Source organism: Haliotis asinina, chromosome 7 (genome assembly GCF_037392515.1).
Source record: "Haliotis asinina isolate JCU_RB_2024 chromosome 7, JCU_Hal_asi_v2, whole genome shotgun sequence".
NCBI classification, from domain to species: domain Eukaryota; kingdom Metazoa; phylum Mollusca; class Gastropoda; order Lepetellida; family Haliotidae; genus Haliotis; species Haliotis asinina.
In genome coordinates, this window is record NC_090286.1 from 3,491,694 (window position 1) to 3,506,537 (window position 14,844).

General features: G+C 39.5%; 1 pseudogene; it reads right to left on the reverse strand.

Annotated features, from left to right (window-relative positions):
• LOC137291199 (multiple epidermal growth factor-like domains protein 6) overlaps positions 1-14,844 on the reverse strand; it is an 88,971-nt pseudogene that overhangs the window by 7,283 nt on the left and 66,844 nt on the right.

Consider the following 14,844-nt stretch of genomic DNA (forward strand, 5'->3'; position numbering starts at 1 on the left):
CAGACTACACTAATAGAAGAGGGGGTTTCAACATGTAATTGAAAACCTGCTCTATGCATTCGAAAACGATGTGAACTTGGGGAAGGCTTGGAAAATGCACAATCTTTACCGACAAATGAATATTTGGCCTCTGATTCACTAATGAATCAGAGAACATAGTGTTGGCAACGTGCCTCAAGTGGTGTGCCTGTACAATTATACAATGGCCTCGTTTGTACATTCACAAATGATGTATATCCTGTAGCTTTCGTTTTGAATGAAAGAAATTTTAAAGGAGGGAAAACCATTCTACTAGACGCACGCAGTCACTAAATTTGATTTTTAACTCTTTACATGTTCAAAGAGTAAATACGATAATGGAACGAGACTTTCTGGACTTGTTCAAATGTCTTTTCATGACACCCTTATACCATATCATTGTTGTACGGGGAAAATATGGTGTTGAAAGAATTACCTTGTCTACAGTCTACTCCACGATATCCTGCTGCGCATCCTCCGACACACTGGCCTTGTATCACATCACACTTGGAGTCATTCTTGCAGTGACGTGCAGCACAAGACTGTTCACAGTTCAATCCATAATGCCCTGAGTCGCAGGCTAGAAGATACAGAGAGAAATAACACCCTCTTTCAATACTTGTTTCATTATTCCAGCAACATATTCAGAAAGAGTCGGATGTACAGTAAGGTAGTATATATCACGATTAATAAAATGAAGTAAGATTTGAGACAAGAACCTTTATCTCTGTTTAAACAATCAGTGAGTGAGTTAAAATTTAACGTCACATCGGCAATATTGCAGCCATAGCGTGACGAGAATGAGTAATTATAAAAATACAAATGAATTGATAGCACATACATTGTAAAACCCTGTCAACGAAGGACAGTAAAACTAACTAGGATATCACAGAGTAGAAGGTAAAACTAGTGAAGAGACCTAAAACAATGTATCTATAGAGGACAGTACAAGATAAAAATGAGCTATAGGTTGCCAACAACTGAAGGTAGATCACCATACTAAGGACCATGGGGACTTACAGTACATTTGCTTCCTGCATGGACCCTAACTGGATTTACATCACCCCTTCAGCTGTTAGCAATTTAGACAAATCTAGCCATAAAGTAAAAACACACTTATTCTACGATTAAAAAGCTGGAAAACTGAAATTTACTTCAAATGTTTTTGGACTTACGTACCCTCTCAGGAGGACAATTATTTTACGGTACTTCAACCCCCTTTGAGGGTACAGCCACTAACGATTTGAGGCACTATTTTAATCTTCCAATTTTAAAATATTTATCTATTTACAGTTGAGTTAACAAATCTAATTCCTTTAAAAATGCAATAATTAAATGAGGACTAATATTGCTAAAAAGATCCTGCATAGAGTGTGACTTAAAATACTGATCCCTTGTGATGGAATACTCAACACAGTCAAGCAAGATATGCTTGACTGTGATTCTTTCATCACAAGGGATGCAGAACGGAGGATCCTCACCTTTCAAAAGGTATTCATGAGTATATCTCGTATGGCCAATACGACATCGCCGCAAATTGACCTCCTCAAATCTGGACCGACAGCCCAAGTGAGTGTAACCAATATAAGGTTTTATGGCATGCAATTTATTTATTCCCACTTGGGTGTCCCACTTCTTTTGCATCAGATCACGAATGTAAGTTCTAATGCTGGCTTTATAGTCACTGTATGGAATAAGAAGTGGTGTCACAGATTTGTTGAGTGCAGCTTTAGCAGCAAGATCGGCCATTGCATTCCCAGAAATACCTACATGGCTGGGTAACCAACAAAAGACGATGTCGCACTGGCCAGTTGCAAGATCATTATACAATTCAATTATGTCAATTAAAAGTGGATGTTTACAAGACAAATTTTTAATAGCCTGAAGGCAAGAAAGAGAGTCAGAAAAAATTATATACTGTACATGATTAGGATGTCTTTGGATATATTGAAGAGCCGTTAATATTGCGTTTGCTTCTGCAGTGAAAATGGAGCTGTTATCAGGTAATCGATAAGATATTGTTCTGGATCCAATGACAGTGGCACAAGCAACTGTGCCACCATCCTTGGACCCATCTGTAAATAAGGATTTGTATGTACTATAATTATTTTTTAATTGCATAAACTCTTGTTTATATTGTAATTCGTTTGTGTCTGATTTTTATAACTTTGTTAATGTGAGGTCAACTTGTGGCCTCACTAATTGCCAAGGAGGAGAAGAAAGAAGACGAGAAGGCGCTAGACCCTCCAGCTCAATGCCGGCAGCAGAAATGAATGGTTTAATTCTGTGCCCAAGTGGCGGAACAAGAGAAGGCTTTTTGTTGTATAAATGCTCATAAAGAGGATCGAAAACGCAGTTAAAAGCAGGGTTGGATTCGTTAGAGTATAGTTTTGTAATATATTGTAAAGCTAATTTGATACGGCGCTGTGTAAGAGATGGTTCATCGGCTTCGACATAGAGACTGTCAATAGGAGAAGTTCGGAACGACCCAAGACAAAGTCTCAGACCTTGGTGGTGGATAGAATCAAGGAGTTTTAGATTGCTTTTACAGGCTCCACCATAAATGATGGAGGCATAATCAAGCTTCGAACGGACAAGTGAACGGTATAGGTGCAGGAGAGTAGCTTGATCCCCTCCCCATTTTGAGTTTGACACAACTTTCAATAGATCAAGTGCCTTCAGGCATTTAGTTTTCAGGGATTTGATATGCGGAAGAAAAGTTAAATGAGAGTCGAAAATCAAACCTAAGAACTTGGCCTCCTTAACGACTTTGATAGGAGTGCCATTTAAAAATAATTCTGGGTCCTTATGTGGTTTATACTTACGGCAGAAATGGATGCAATTAGTTTTTGTCTTAGAAAATTTAAAACCATTCTCAAGACACCATTTATTTATTTTGTTTAAACATAATTGCAGTTGCCGTTCAATAGTATGCATATTCTTACCGCGACAGGAAATATTAAAATCATCCACGAAAAGTGATCCATCTATTGAATCGTTTAAAACCTTGGATAAACTGTTGATCTTGATACTAAATAAGGTCACAGACAAAATGCTGCCTTGCGGAACACCCTGATCCTGATTGTAATGATCAGACAGGGTAGAACCTACTCGGACTTGAAATTGCCTGTCAGTTAAAAACTCTGATATAAAAAGAGGCAAACGACCTCGTAAACCAAAATCATGTAAATCTTTTAAAATTCCATGTTTCCAAGTAGTATCATATGCTTTTTCTAGATCAAAGAATATAGATACTGCATGTTGTTTGGTAATAATAGCATTTTTGACGAAGGATTCTAAACGTACTAAATGATCAATAGTAATTCGATTCTTCCGACAACCACACTGAATATTTGTAATGAGGTCGTTCGTTTCCAGATACCAAATTAATCTGTTATTTACCATTCGTTCCATGGTTTTACAGACGCAGCTAGTTAAAGAAATCGGTCTGTAATTTGATGGATCCGTGTGATCCCGGCCAGGTTTGGGTATTGGCACGATAATTGAATTACGCCATGAAGGAGGAAAATTCCCAGACGTCCATATTTTGTCAAATATATCTAAAAGCGTCTCCAGGCATGATTCAGGCAAATGTTTCAGTAGCTGATAATGAATAGTGTCATCACCCGCTGCAGTATCATGGGCTTGGTTCAGAGCAGTGTGGAGCTCATGCATTGAAAACACTTCATTATAGTCTTCACCGTTATCGGAATCAAAATTAGCTTTTATCTTCTCCTGTTGTTTCTGGTATCTCTGAAATTCAGGGACATAATTTGCCGAGGATGAATTTTTGGCAAAAGTTTCGCCAATTCTATTTGCAATATCAACTTTATTAGTTACCAATTTGTCACCATCTTTAAGATGGTGAACAGCAGATTTTGAGCCTTTGCCTTTTATGCGCTGAACCATGTTCCACACCTTAGACATGGGTGTGCGTGAATTAATTTTTGATACATAATTTCTCCAAGATTGGCGTTTGTTTTGCTTGTATGTACGCCGTGCCTTGGCACTAGTAATTTTTACATTGTTAAAGTTATGAACAGTAGGATGTCTGCGAAAATACTTTTCGGCTTTCTTCCTACGTTTTCGTGCTTGTTTGCATTCGTCAGTAAACCATGGTTTACGAATATGAGGAGTTGCAGAGGACTTAGGAATCGTTTGATCAGCAATTTCATTCAGTTGTGCTGAAAAATACTGGAAGGGATCTGCTACATTACTGAAGTGCTCTGGTGTTAGTTTTTCAACACATAATTTTTTATACAAAGGCCAGTTTGCTTTCAGAAAATTCCAACGAGATAAAGGAGGATTATCATCTGGTCTTACAGCTTTGAGGACAGTAGGGAAGTGATCGCTGCCACAAAGGTCATCATGAACAGACCATTCAAATTCATTGTAAATGTTTGATTCAGTCAGAGCTAGATCAAGTGAAGAATATGATCCAGTGGCTGGATGCAAATACGTATGTGAATCATCATTAAAAACACATAAATTATTATCAGAAATAAAATCTTCAATAACTTTTCCCTTATTGTTCGTATTTGTACTACCCCATAGAGGGTTGTGCCCATTGAGATCTCCCATGATGATGCAGGGTTTTGGCAGTTGATCATACAAACATTGAAGGTCAGATTGTCGAAGAGATGATGAAGGAGGCACATATAAAGAGCACAACGTAAGAGCAATGTGCAAGGTAAGTCGGACTGCAACAGCTTGAAGAGGAGTATTCAGCTGAATAGCACTGTGAATGATGTCCTGTCTGACGAAGACACTACATCCTCCAGTTGCTTTGCCCCCTTCAGGAGAAAATGAATGGTAGCCAATGTGTTGTCGTAAGTTAAAAACATCGTTATGTTTTAGATATGTCTCCTGGAGACATATTGCTGACGGCTTAAAATCCTGTATTAACAAAAGAATCTTATTATAATTTTTCCTAAGTCCTCTGCAGTTCCACTGCATCAAGTTCGGCGATCGAATCACGGTGGTTCAATAGGCGATCGCTCTCGTAAACGGGAGGAAGAGAGATCCCTCCTGTTATCCTTTGTAGAAGGAGTAACCTCCATATCCAAAGGATCAAAAGTGTTACGCACAGGTACCTCCGAAGGAATAGGGGACCTGGCCTTTTGCTGTTTTTTAAGTCTTTTTTTGTCTTTCTGTGACATGTGAGTAGTGCCTGGTTTCTTAGTTGTTAGCTCGGACTGACTGTCTGTCTCCTCAACAAGTTCATTTTGAGTTTGAGTCTGTGTTTCTGAAGTGCATTTTGTAGAAGCGTCAGTAACGGTGCTGATGTTGACTGGCTGATCTGACCTAATCCATGTCATTTCAGTCTGGCACATGACTGATGCAGCTGCGACAGGGCGTGCTGCAGCAGCTGCATATGTGACGCTTGAAGAAGGTGTCGACTGGTGGGTTACTAACTTTTTTGCTTCAGCAAATGAAATATTGTTCTGACATTTGATCTTCATAATCTGAGCTTGTCTTTGCCACTGAGGACACAGTTTTGAGGAGGACATATGTTTGTCACCACAATTTGAACAGTGAAAATCATTTTCACAGTCTGATCCATCATGGTTGCCACTGCAACGGTGACATACCATAGAGTTCGAACAGGAGCGTGAGCCGTGACCAAATTGTTGACAATTATAACATCGAAGTGGATTTGGGATGTACATCTCCACTCCGATATTAAAATAACCAGCTTTGGTAAACTGAGGAAGTGTTGACCGGGAAAAAGTGAACAGATAAGTATTTGTTTTCCTGATGATCCCATCTTGTTTTGTGGAGAAACGTTTGACTGATGTGACACCTTGACTTTCAAGTTCAGCTGCAATTTCCTGTTCAGACATGTCAAGGAGGCAGTGAGCTCTGTCCCGGACAATGCCACGGCAAGAGTTCAATGTCCTGTGCACAGACACAGCAACATCAACATTGGCGAATTTAGTAACTGACAATAGATTCAAAGACTGCTGCCTCCGTGCACATTCAACCAGAAGGGAACCGCCACGCAGACGAGAAACATTCTTAACTTCACCACATATTCCTTGAATTGCTTTGGATATGGCAAATGGATTCAATTTAATTGGTTCATGGTCAGACGCTTCAATAACTAGGAATCGAGCCCATGAGTCTGTGTTTTGGGAAACATGTTCATGTGTATGATCAAAATCCAGGCGTCTCTTTTTTTCATTTCGAATGGAACCAGAAGTGTGCTGTGACATGGTTAGTAAGTAGTATTCGACATCCCCACTCCCCACCCGCCACCGAGTGTCAACAAGGACAGTGTTAAAGTGCACCGGATATCCAGATGCAAACACCAGGGATATGGGGATGCTATACTCCAGTAAATATGACTTGAATAGCCATCTTAGTCTAATAAATTAATTGCTAGGCTGGTTCTGCCCATAACAATTATTCATAGAGAGACAGTATTCAGCGGTCAACATTACCAGATTGGCCCATGAGCCACCGCCTTCTGGCATAGGACTCTAGGCAATAAATATATCAATAATTTGGAAATGAGAGGTCGAAATGGCCAAGACCCAAATAGTGAGCGAGTGTGCAAACAATATTATCTACGCACAGGGCATGGCGTGACCAGCCGATTGATAGAACCGGGCCAGTTCTACCACCCGTCTAGGTGAAGTCGGGGCCAAAGTGGTGTGTTGAGCAACAGGAACGCGGTTTCAAGCTCCCATTGCCCTCAGCCACCAGGATCCCTTCCTCCACCGACACGGGACGCAACCCACGGCCAACAGGCTGCCCAATTTGGTCGCCTCTTACGACCAGCAATGGGGTGCTGTGGACACATTCAATCCCGGGCCCACACGGGCGTTTAAACAATCAGTTGGTTCAGCTTTTTCATCATACGTGTCAAGTTGGATTAGTTTGGCTGCCAGTATATAGTATGACTAGGCATTGCAATGCGTCTGTTTGAAGGAAAGTTTCATGAACATAAGGAAATCCTACAAATGGGTTATGAAGCAAATAGGAATCAAGGAGGACACCGACTTCTTTTCACAAATGTTTGTCCTGTTGTATGTTAGTTAACCGACAAAATCACGATTTGTGGGTAAGACACTGTGAGGAGAAAATGACGAATTGTGGGTGAGGCAGAGAAATGACGTCAAGGTCCTTCATTTCCTGAGAGTCCCTCTAATCTGAAGCTGTAATTTTAGGCTGTTGGATACGTATCAGCAAATGGATGGAGTTGCATTGACATACAGGCAAGGGACATACATCAACAAGATCGCCTTATGACACTTTTATTTCACTATCCAGTAGATTAAAACCTGCTCCTGTTACCAATAGGTGCTACACTAATAGAAGAGGGGGTTTCAACATGTAATTGAAAACCTGCTCTATGCATTCGAAAACGATGTGAACTTGGGGAAGGCTTGGAAAATGCACATTCTTTACCGACAAATGAATATTTGGCCTCTGATTCACTAATGAAAGAACATAGTGTTGGCAACGTGCCTCAAGTGGTGTGCCTGTACAACTATACAATGGCCTCATTTGTACATTCACAAATGATGTATATCCTGTTGTTTCGGTTTTGAATTAAAGAAAGGAGAGAAAACCATTCTACTAGAAGCACGCAGTCACTGAATTTGATTTCGAACCCTTTACATATTCAAAGAGTAAATACGATAATGGAACGAGACTTTCTGGACTTGTTCAAATGTCTTTTCATGACACCCTTATACCATATCATTGTTGTACGGGAAAGGTATGGAGTTGAAAGAATTACCTTGTCTACAGTCTACTCCACGATATCCTGCTGCGCATCCTCCGACACACTGGCCTTGTATCACATCACACCTGGAGTCATTCTTGCAGTGACGTGCAGTACAAGACTGTTCACAGTTCAATCCATAATGCCCAGAGTCGCAGGCTAGAAGATACAGAGAGAAATAACACCCTCTTTCAATACTTGTTTCATTATTCCAGCAACATATTCAGAAAGAGTCGGATGTACAGTAAGGTAGTATATATCACGATTAATAAAATGAAGTAAGGTTTGAGACAAGTACCTTTATCTCTGTTTAAACAATCAGTTGGTTCAGCTTTTTCATCATACGTGTCAAGTTAGATTAGTTTGGCTGCCAGTATATAGTATGACTAGGCATTGCAATGCGTCTGTTTCAAGGTACAGCTGCATTAACAATATGGAAATCCTACAAATGAGTGTCAAGATATAGTATGATTAGACAATACAATATTGCATGATCCAATGGAATGCTGTACTCAGAATAACTAAGTCCTACTTTTGAAGTAAACACGAATACCGTTCGAATTAGAGACAAATTTTCATAAATGTTGGATCTTAATGCACAGTCAAACGTATGGACCTTGAATAAGATAGATAGCACCGTCAAGGTACAGCTGCATTAACAATATGGAAATCCTACAATTGACTTAAGAAACAAGCAGGAATAAAGGAGGACACCGACACATTTTCACAAATGTTTCCGTTGTATGTTAGTTAACAGACAAAATCAAGACTTGCGGGTAAGACAGTGTGAGGAGAAAATGACGAATTGTGGGTGAGGCAGAGAAATGACGTCAAGATCCTTCATTTCCTGAGAGTCCCTCTAATCGGAACCTGAAATTTTAGGCTGTTGGATACGTATCAGCAAATGGATGGGGTTGAAATGACACATAGGCAAAGCAGACACTTCAACAAGATCGCCTTATGACACTTATATTTCACTATCCAGTAGATTAAAACCTGCCCCTGTTACCAATACAGACTACACTAATAGAAGAGGGGGTTTCAACATGTAATTGAAAACCTGCTCTATGCATTCGAAAACGATGTGAACTTGGGGAAGGCTTGGAAAATGCACAATCTTTACCGACAAATGAATATTTGGCCTCTGATTCACTAATGAATCAGAGAACATAGTGTTGGCAACGTGCCTCAAGTGGTGTGCCTGTACAATTATACAATGGCCTCGTTTGTACATTCACAAATGATGTATATCCTGTAGCTTTCGTTTTGAATGAAAGAAATTTTAAAGGAGGGAAAACCATTCTACTAGACGCACGCAGTCACTAAATTTGATTTTTAACTCTTTACATGTTCAAAGAGTAAATACGATAATGGAACGAGACTTTCTGGACTTGTTCAAATGTCTTTTCATGACACCCTTATACCATATCATTGTTGTACGGGAAAAATATGGTGTTGAAAGAATTACCTTGTCTACAGTCTGCTCCACGATATCCTGCTGCGCATCCTCCGACACACTGGCCTTGTATCACATCACACCTGGAGTCATTCTTGCAGTGACGTGCAGTACAAGACTGTTCACAGTTCAATCCATAATGCCCAGAGTCGCAGGCTAGAAGATACAGAGAGAAAAAACACCCTCTTTCAATACTTGTTTCATTATTCCAGCAACATATTCAGAAAGAGTCGGATGTACAGTAAGGTAGTATATATCACGATTAATAAAGTGAAGTAAAAATTGAGGCAAGTACCTTTATCTTTGTTTAAACAATCAGTTGGTTCAGCTTTTTCATCATACGTGTCAAGTTAGATTAGTTTGGCTGCCAGTATATAGTATGACTAGGCATTGCAATGCGTCTGTTTGAAGGAAAGTTTCATGAACATAAGGAAATCCTACAAATGGGTTATGAAGCAAATAGGAATCAAGGAGGACACCGACTTCTTTTCACAAATGTTTGTCCTGTTGTATGTTAGTTAACAGACAAAATCACGATTTGTGGGTAAGACACTGTGAGGAGAAAATGACGAATTGTGGGTGAGGCAGAGAAATGACGTCAAGGTCCTTCATTTCCTGAGAGTCCCTCTAATCTGAAGCTGTAATTTTAGGCTGTTGGATACGTATCAGCAAATGGATGGGGTTGCAATGACACACAGGCAAGGGACATACATCAACAAGATCGCCTTATGACACTTATATTTCACTACCCCGTAAATTAAATCCTGCTCCTGTTACCAATAGGTGCTACAATAGTAGAAGAGGGGGTTTCAACATGTATTTGAAAACCTGCTCTATGCATTCGAAAACGATGTGAACTTGGGGAAGGCTTGGAAAATGCACAATCTTAACCGACAAATGAATATTTGGCCTCTGATTCACTAATGAAAGAACATAGTGTTGGCAACGTGACTCTAATGGTGTGCCTGTACAACTATACAATGGCCTCATTTGTACATTCACAAATGATGTATATCCTGTTGTTTCGGTTTTGAATTAAAGAAAGGAGAGAAAACCATTCTACTAGAAGCACGCAGTCACTGAATTTGATTTCGAACCCTTTACATATTCAAAGAGTAAATACGATAATGGAACGAGACTTTCTGGACTTGTTCAAATGTCTTTTCATGACACCCTTATACCATATCATTGTTGTACGGGAAAGGTATGGAGTTGAAAGAATTACCTTGTCTACAGTCTACTCCACGATATCCTGCTGCGCATCCTCCGACACACTGGCCTTGTATCACATCACACCTGGAGTCATTCTTGCAGTGACGTGCAGTACAAGACTGTTCACAGTTCAATCCATAATGCCCAGAGTCGCAGGCTAGAAGATACAGAGAGAAATAACACCCTCTTTCAATACTTGTGTCATTATTCCAGCAACATATTCAGAAAGAGTCGGATGTACAGTAAGGTAGTATATATCACGATTAATAAAGTGAAGTAAAAATTGAGGCAAGTACCTTTATCTTTGTTTAAACAATCAGTTGGTTCAGCTTTTTCATCATACGTGTCAAGTTAGATTAGTTTGGCTGCCAGTATATAGTATGACTAGGCATTGCAATGCGTCTGTTTCAAGGTACAGCTGCATTAACAATATGGAAATCCTACAAATGAGTGTCAAGATATAGTATGATTAGACAATACAATATTGCATGATCCAATGGAATGCTGTACTCAGAATAACTAAGTCCTACTTTTGAAGTAAACACGAATACCGTTCGAATTAGAGACAAATTTTCATAAATGTTGGATCTTAATGCACAGTCAAAAATATGGACCTTGAATAAGATAGATAGCACCGTCAAGGTACAGCTGCATTAACAATATGGAAATCCTACAAATGACTTATGAAGCAAGCAGGAATAAAGGAGGACACCGACACATTTTCACAAATGTTTCCGTTGTATGTTAGTTAACAGACAAAATCAAGACTTGCGGGTAAGACAGTGTGAGGAGAAAATGACGAATTGTGGGTGAGGCAGAGAAATGACGTCAAGATCCTTCATTTCCTGAGAGTCCCTCTAATCGGAACCTGAAATTTTAGGCTGTTGGATACGTATCAGCAAATGGATGGGGTTGAAATGACACATAGGCAAAGCAGACACTTCAACAAGATCGCCTTATGACACTTATATTTCACTATCCAGTAGATTAAAACCTGCCCCTGTTACCAATACAGACTACACTAATAGAAGAGGGGGTTTCAACATGTAATTGAAAACCTGCTCTATGCATTCGAAAACGATGTGAACTTGGGGAAGGCTTGGAAAATGCACAATCTTTACCGACAAATGAATATTTGGCCTCTGATTCACTAATGAATCAGAGAACATAGTGTTGGCAACGTGCCTCAAGTGGTGTGCCTGTACAATTATACAATGGCCTCGTTTGTACATTCACAAATGATGTATATCCTGTAGCTTTCGTTTTGAATGAAAGAAATTTTAAAGGAGGGAAAACCATTCTACTAGACGCACGCAGTCACTAAATTTGATTTTTAACTCTTTACATGTTCAAAGAGTAAATACGATAATGGAACGAGACTTTCTGGACTTGTTCAAATGTCTTTTCATGACACCCTTATACCATATCATTGTTGTACGGGAAAAATATGGTGTTGAAAGAATTACCTTGTCTACAGTCTGCTCCACGATATCCTGCTGCGCATCCTCCGACACACTGGCCTTGTATCACATCACACCTGGAGTCATTCTTGCAGTGACGTGCAGTACAAGACTGTTCACAGTTCAATCCATAATGCCCAGAGTCGCAGGCTAGAAGATACAGAGAGAAAAAACACCCTCTTTCAATACTTGTTTCATTATTCCAGCAACATATTCAGAAAGAGTCGGATGTACAGTAAGGTAGTATATATCACGATTAATAAAGTGAAGTAAAAATTGAGGCAAGTACCTTTATCTTTGTTTAAACAATCAGTTGGTTCAGCTTTTTCATCATACGTGTCAAGTTAGATTAGTTTGGCTGCCAGTATATAGTATGACTAGGCATTGCAATGCGTCTGTTTGAAGGAAAGTTTCATGAACATAAGGAAATCCTACAAATGGGTTATGAAGCAAATAGGAATCAAGGAGGACACCGACTTCTTTTCACAAATGTTTGTCCTGTTGTATGTTAGTTAACAGACAAAATCACGATTTGTGGGTAAGACACTGTGAGGAGAAAATGACGAATTGTGGGTGAGGCAGAGAAATGACGTCAAGGTCCTTGATTTCCTGAGAGTCCCTCTAATCTGAAGCTGTAATTTTAGGCTGTTGGATACGTATCAGCAAATGGATGGGGTTGCAATGACACACAGGCAAGGGACATACATCAACAAGATCGCCTTATGACACTTATATTTCACTACCCCGTAAATTAAATCCTGCTCCTGTTACCAATAGGTGCTACAATAGTAGAAGAGGGGGTTTCAACATGTATTTGAAAACCTGCTCTATGCATTCGAAAACGATGTGAACTTGGGGAAGGCTTGGAAAATGCACAATCTTAACCGACAAATGAATATTTGGCCTCTGATTCACTAATGAAAGAACATAGTGTTGGCAACGTGACTCTAATGGTGTGCCTGTACAACTATACAATGGCCTCATTTGTACATTCACAAATGATGTATATCCTGTTGTTTCGGTTTTGAATTAAAGAAAGGAGAGAAAACCATTCTACTAGAAGCACGCAGTCACTGAATTTGATTTCGAACCCTTTACATATTCAAAGAGTAAATACGATAATGGAACGAGACTTTCTGGACTTGTTCAAATGTCTTTTCATGACACCCTTATACCATATCATTGTTGTACGGGAAAGGTATGGAGTTGAAAGAATTACCTTGTCTACAGTCTACTCCACGATATCCTGCTGCGCATCCTCCGACACACTGGCCTTGTATCACATCACACCTGGAGTCATTCTTGCAGTGACGTGCAGTACAAGACTGTTCACAGTTCAATCCATAATGCCCAGAGTCGCAGGCTAGAAGATACAGAGAGAAATAACACCCTCTTTCAATACTTGTGTCATTATTCCAGCAACATATTCAGAAAGAGTCGGATGTACAGTAAGGTAGTATATATCACGATTAATAAAGTGAAGTAAAAATTGAGGCAAGTACCTTTATCTTTGTTTAAACAATCAGTTGGTTCAGCTTTTTCATCATACGTGTCAAGTTAGATTAGTTTGGCTGCCAGTATATAGTATGACTAGGCATTGCAATGCGTCTGTTTCAAGGTACAGCTGCATTAACAATATGGAAATCCTACAAATGAGTGTCAAGATATAGTATGATTAGACAATACAATATTGCATGATCCAATGGAATGCTGTACTCAGAATAACTAAGTCCTACTTTTGAAGTAAACACGAATACCGTTCGAATTAGAGACAAATTTTCATAAATGTTGGATCTTAATGCACAGTCAAAAATATGGACCTTGAATAAGATAGATAGCACCGTCAAGGTACAGCTGCATTAACAATATGGAAATCCTACAAATGACTTATGAAGCAAGCAGGAATAAAGGAGGACACCGACACATTTTCACAAATGTTTCCGTTGTATGTTAGTTAACAGACAAAATCAAGACTTGCGGGTAAGACAGTGTGAGGAGAAAATGACGAATTGTGGGTGAGGCAGAGAAATGACGTCAAGATCCTTCATTTCCTGAGAGTCCCTCTAATCGGAACCTGAAATTTTAGGCTGTTGGATACGTATCAGCAAATGGATGGGGTTGAAATGACACATAGGCAAAGCAGACACTTCAACAAGATCGCCTTATGACACTTATATTTCACTATCCAGTAGATTAAAACCTGCCCCTGTTACCAATACAGACTACACTAATAGAAGAGGGGGTTTCAACATGTAATTGAAAACCTGCTCTATGCATTCGAAAACGATGTGAACTTGGGGAAGGCTTGGAAAATGCACAATCTTTACCGACAAATGAATATTTGGCCTCTGATTCACTAATGAATCAGAGAACATAGTGTTGGCAACGTGCCTCAAGTGGTGTGCCTGTACAATTATACAATGGCCTCGTTTGTACATTCACAAATGATGTATATCCTGTAGCTTTCGTTTTGAATGAAAGAAATTTTAAAGGAGGGAAAACCATTCTACTAGACGCACGCAGTCACTAAATTTGATTTTTAACTCTTTACATGTTCAAAGAGTAAATACGATAATGGAACGAGACTTTCTGGACTTGTTCAAATGTCTTTTCATGACACCCTTATACCATATCATTGTTGTACGGGAAAAATATGGTGTTGAAAGAATTACCTTGTCTACAGTCTGCTCCACGATATCCTGCTGCGCATCCTCCGACACACTGGCCTTGTATCACATCACACCTGGAGTCATTCTTGCAGTGACGTGCAGTACAAGACTGTTCACAGTTCAATCCATAATGCCCAGAGTCGCAGGCTAGAAGATACAGAGAGAAAAAACACCCTCTTTCAATACTTGTTTCATTATTCCAGCAACATATTCAGAAAGAGTCGGATGTACAGTAAGGTAGTATATATCACGATTAATAAAGTGAAGTAAAAATTGAGGCAAGTACCTTTATCTTTG